Raw genomic sequence first — 5,899 nt, 5'->3', positions numbered from 1 at the left:
GATGACAGTTAAATGGATGTGGGCCAGATACTGCAGGATGACACTTTAATTGCCGTGGGCCAGCTACTGCAGGATGACAGTTAAATGGATGTGGGCCAGCTACTGCAGGATGACAGTTCAATGGATGTGGGCCAGCTACTGCAGGATGACAATTCAATGGATGTGGGCCAGCTACTGCAGGATGACAGTTAAATAGCTGTGGGCCAGCTTCTGCAGGATGACAGTTCAATGTATGTGGGCCAGCTACTGCAGGATGACAGTTAAATGGATGTGGGCCGGCTACTGCAGGATGACAGTTAAATGGATGTGGGCCAGCTACTGCAGGATGACAGTTAAATGGCTGTGGGCCAGCTACTGCAGGATGACAGTTCAATGGATGTGGGCCAGCTACTGCAGGATGACAGTTCAATGGATGTGGGCCAGCTACTGGATGACAGTTAAATGGATGTGGGCAGCTACTGCAGGATGACAGTTTAATTGCCGTGGGCCAGCTACTGCAGGATGACAGATCAATGGATGTGGGCCAGCTACTGCAGGATGACAGTTGGCTGTGGGCCAGCTACTGCAGGATGACAGTTGGCAGTGGGCCAGCTACTGCAGGATGACAGTTAAATGGATATGGGCCAACTACTGCAGAATGACAGTTAAATGGATGTGGGCCAGCTACTGCAGGATGACAGTTAAATGGATGTGGGCCAGCTAATGCAGGATGACAGTTTAATTGATGTGGGCCAGCTACTGCAGGATGACAGTTCAATGGATGTGGGCCAGCTACTGCAGGATGACAGTTAAATGGATGTGGGCCAGCTACTGCAGGATGACAGTTTAATTGCCGTGGGCCAGCTACTGCAGGATGACAGTTCAATGGATGTGGGCCAGCTACTGCAGGATGACAGTTCAATGGATGTGGGCCAGCTACTGCAGGATGACACTTTAATTGCCATGTGCCAGCTAATGCAGGATGACAGTTAAATGGATGTGGGCCAGCTACTGCAGGATGACAGTTTAATTGCCGTGGGCCAGCTACTGCAGGATGACAGTTCAATGGATGTGGGCCAGCTACTGCAGGATGACATTTAAATGGATGTGGGCCAGCTACTGCAGAATGACAGTTAAATGGATGTGGGCAGCTACTGCAGGATGACAGTTTAATTGCCGTGGGCCAGCTACTGAAGGATGACAGATCAATGGATGTGGGCCAGCTACTGCAGGATGACACTTTAATTGCTGTGGGCCAGCTACTGCAGGATGACCGTTTAATTCCCGTGGGCCAGCTACTGCAGGATGACAGTTAAATGGCTGTGGGCCAGCTACTGCAGGATGACAGTTTAATTGCCGTGGGCCAGCTACTGCAGGATGACAGTTCAATGGATGTGGGCCAGCTACTGCAGGATGACAGTTAAATGGATGTGGGCCAGCTACTGCAGGATGACAATTCAATGGATGTGGGCCAGCTACTGCAGGATGACAGTTAAATGGCTGTGGGCCAGCTACTGCAGGATGACAGTTCAATGGATGTGGGCCAGCTACTGCAGGATGACAGTTAAATGGATGTGGGCCAGCTACTGCAGGATGACAGTTAAATGGATGTGGGCCAGCTACTGCAGGGTGACAGTTGGCTGTGGGCCAGCTACTGCAGGATGACAGTTTAATTGCTGTGGGCCAGCTACTGCAGGGTGACAGTTTAATGGCTGTGGGCCAGCTACTGCAGGATGACAGTTGAATGGATGTGGGCCAGCTACTGTAGGATGACAGTTAAATGGATGTGGGCCAGATACTGCAGGATGACACTTTAATTGCCGTGGGCCAGCTACTGCAGGATGACAGTTAAATGGATGTGGGCCAGCTACTGCAGGATGACAGTTCAATGGATGTGGGCCAGCTACTGCAGGATGACAATTCAATGGATGTGGGCCAGCTACTGCAGGATGACAGTTAAATAGCTGTGGGCCAGCTTCTGCAGGATGACAGTTCAATGTATGTGGGCCAGCTACTGCAGGATGACAGTTAAATGGATGTGGGCCGGCTACTGCAGGATGACAGTTAAATGGATGTGGGCCAGCTACTGCAGGATGACAGTTAAATGGCTGTGGGCCAGCTACTGCAGGATGACAGTTCAATGGATGTGGGCCAGCTACTGCAGGATGACAGTTCAATGGATGTGGGCCAGCTACTGGATGACAGTTAAATGGATGTGGGCAGCTACTGCAGGATGACAGTTTAATTGCCGTGGGCCAGCTACTGCAGGATGACAGATCAATGGATGTGGGCCAGCTACTGCAGGATGACAGTTGGCTGTGGGCCAGCTACTGCAGGATGACAGTTGGCAGTGGGCCAGCTACTGCAGGATGACAGTTAAATGGATATGGGCCAACTACTGCAGAATGACAGTTAAATGGATGTGGGCCAGCTACTGCAGGATGACAGTTAAATGGATGTGGGCCAGCTAATGCAGGATGACAGTTTAATTGATGTGGGCCAGCTACTGCAGGATGACAGTTCAATGGATGTGGGCCAGCTACTGCAGGATGACAGTTAAATGGATGTGGGCCAGCTACTGCAGGATGACAGTTTAATTGCCGTGGGCCAGCTACTGCAGGATGACAGTTCAATGGATGTGGGCCAGCTACTGCAGGATGACAGTTCAATGGATGTGGGCCAGCTACTGCAGGATGACACTTTAATTGCCATGTGCCAGCTACTGCAGGATGACAGTTAAATGGATGTGGGCCAGCTACTGCAGGATGACAGTTTAATTGCCGTGGGCCAGCTACTGCAGGATGACAGTTCAATGGATGTGGGCCAGCTACTGCAGGATGACATTTAAATGGATGTGGGCCAGCTACTGCAGAATGACAGTTAAATGGATGTGGGCAGCTACTGCAGGATGACAGTTTAATTGCCGTGGGCCAGCTACTGAAGGATGACAGATCAATGGATGTGGGCCAGCTACTGCAGGATGACAGTTGGCAGTGGGCCAGCTACTGTAGGATGACAGTTAAATGGATATGGGCCAACTACTGCAGAATGACAGTTAAATGGATGTGGGCCAGCTACTGCAGGATGACAGTTAAATGGCTGTGGGCCAGCTACTGCAGGATGACAGTTGGCAGTGGGCCAGCTACTGTAGGATGACAGTTAAATGGATATGGGCCAACTACTGCAGAATGACAGTTAAATGGATGTGGGCCAGCTACTGCAGGATGACAGTTAAATGCATATGGGACAACTACTGCAGAATGACAGTTAAATGGATGTGGGCCAGCTACTGCAGGATGACAGTTGGCAGTGGGCCAGCTACTGTAGGATGACAGTTAAATGGATATGGGCCAACTACTGCAGAATGACAGTTAAATGGATGTGGGCCAGCTACTGCAGGATGACAGTTAAAATGGATATGGGCCAACTACTGCAGAATGACAGTTAAATGGATGTGGGCCAGCTACTGCAGGATGACAGTTAAATGGATGTGGGCCAGCTACTGCAGGATGACAGTTTAATTGCCGTGGGCCAGCTACTGCAGGATGACAGTTCAATGGATGTGGGCCAGCTACTGCAGGATGACAGTTAAATGGATGTGGGCCAGCTACTGCAGGATGACAATTCAATGGATGTGGGCCAGCTACTGCAGGATGACAGTTAAATGGCTGTGGGCCAGCTACTGCAGGATGACAGTTCAATGGATGTGGGCCAGCTACTGCAGGATGACAGTTAAATGGATGTGGGCCAGCTACTGCAGGATGACAGTTAAATGGATGTGGGCCAGCTACTGCAGGGTGACAGTTGGCTGTGGGCCAGCTACTGCAGGATGACAGTTTAATTGCTGTGGGCCAGCTACTGCAGGGTGACAGTTTAATGTCTGTGGGCCAGCTACTGCAGGATGACAGTTGAATGGATGTGGGCCAGCTACTGTAGGATGACAGTTAAATGGATGTGGGCCAGATACTGCAGGATGACACTTTAATTGCCGTGGGCCAGCTCCTGCAGGATGACAGTTAAATGGATGTGGGCCAGCTACTGCAGGATGACAGTTCAATGGATGTGGGCCAGCTACTGCAGGATGACAATTCAATGGATGTGGGCCAGCTACTGCAGGATGACAGTTAAATAGCTGTGGGCCAGCTTCTGCAGGATGACAATTCAATGTATGTGGGCCAGCTACTGCAGGATGACAGTTAAATGGATGTGGGCCGGCTACTGCAGGATGACAGTTAAATGGATGTGGGCCAGCTACTGCAGGATGACAGTTAAATGGCTGTGGGCCAGCTACTGCAGGATGACAGTTCAATGGATGTGGGCCAGCTACTGCAGGATGACAGTTCAATGGATGTGGGCCAGCTACTGGATGACAGTTAAATGGATGTGGGCAGCTACTGCAGGATGACAGTTTAATTGCCGTGGGCCAGCTACTGCAGGATGACAGATCAATGGATGTGGGCCAGCTACTGCAGGATGACAGTTGGCTGTGGGCCAGCTACTGCAGGATGACAGTTGGCAGTGGGCCAGCTACTGCAGGATGACAGTTAAATGGATATGGGCCAACTACTGCAGAATGACAGTTAAATGGATGTGGGCCAGCTACTGCAGGATGACAGTTAAATGCATGTGGGCCAGCTAATGCAGGATGACAGTTTAATTGATGTGGGCCAGCTACTGCAGGATGACAGTTCAATGGATGTGGGCCAGCTACTGCAGGATGACAGTTTAATTGCCGTGGGCCAGCTACTGCAGGATGACAGTTCAATGGATGTGGGCCAGCTACTGCAGGATGACAGTTCAATGGATGTGGGCCAGCTACTGCAGGATGACACTTTAATTGCCATGTGCCAGCTACTGCAGGATGACAGTTAAATGGATGTGGGCCAGCTACTGCAGGATGACAGTTTAATTGCCGTGGGCCAGCTACTGCAGGATGACAGTTCAATGGATGTGGGCCAGCTACTGCAGGATGACATTTAAATGGATGTGGGCCAGCTACTGCAGAATGACAGTTAAATGGATGTGGGCAGCTACTGCAGGATGACAGTTTAATTGCCGTGGGCCAGCTACTGAAGGATGACAGATCAATGGATGTGGGCCAGCTACTGCAGGATGACACTTTAATTGCTGTGGGCCAGCTACTGCAGGATGACTGTTTAATTCCCGTGGGCCAGCTACTGCAGGATGACAGTTAAATGGCTGTGGGCCAGCTACTGCAGGATGACAGTTTAATTGCCGTGGGCCAGCTACTGCAGGATGACAGTTCAATGGATGTGGGCCAGCTACTGCAGGATGACAGTTAAATGGATGTGGGCCAGCTACTGCAGGATGACAATTCAATGGATGTGGGCCAGCTACTGCAGGATGACAGTTAAATGGCTGTGGGCCAGCTACTGCAGGATGACAGTTCAATGGATGTGGGCCAGCTACTGCAGGATGACAGTTAAATGGATGTGGGCCAGCTACTGCAGGATGACAGTTAAATGGATGTGGGCCAGCTACTGCAGGGTGACAGTTGGCTGTGGGCCAGCTACTGCAGGATGACAGTTTAATTGCTGTGGGCCAGCTACTGCAGGGTGACAGTTTAATGGCTGTGGGCCAGCTACTGCAGGATGACAGTTGAATGGATGTGGGCCAGCTACTGTAGGATGACAGTTAAATGGATGTGGGCCAGATACTGCAGGATGACACTTTAATTGCCGTGGGCCAGCTACTGCAGGATGACAGTTAAATGGATGTGGGCCAGCTACTGCAGGATGACAGTTCAATGGATGTGGGCCAGCTACTGCAGGATGACAATTCAATGGATGTGGGCCAGCTACTGCAGGATGACAGTTAAATAGCTGTGGGCCAGCTTCTGCAGGATGACAGTTCAATGTATGTGGGCCAGCTACTGCAGGATGACAGTTAAATGGATGTG

The sequence above is a fragment of the Salmo salar genome, chromosome 05, assembly GCF_965601325.2.
Source record: "Salmo salar chromosome 05, fSalSal1, whole genome shotgun sequence".
Lineage (NCBI taxonomy): Eukaryota > Metazoa > Chordata > Actinopteri > Salmoniformes > Salmonidae > Salmo > Salmo salar.
This window is presented reverse-complemented; position numbering follows the sequence as displayed.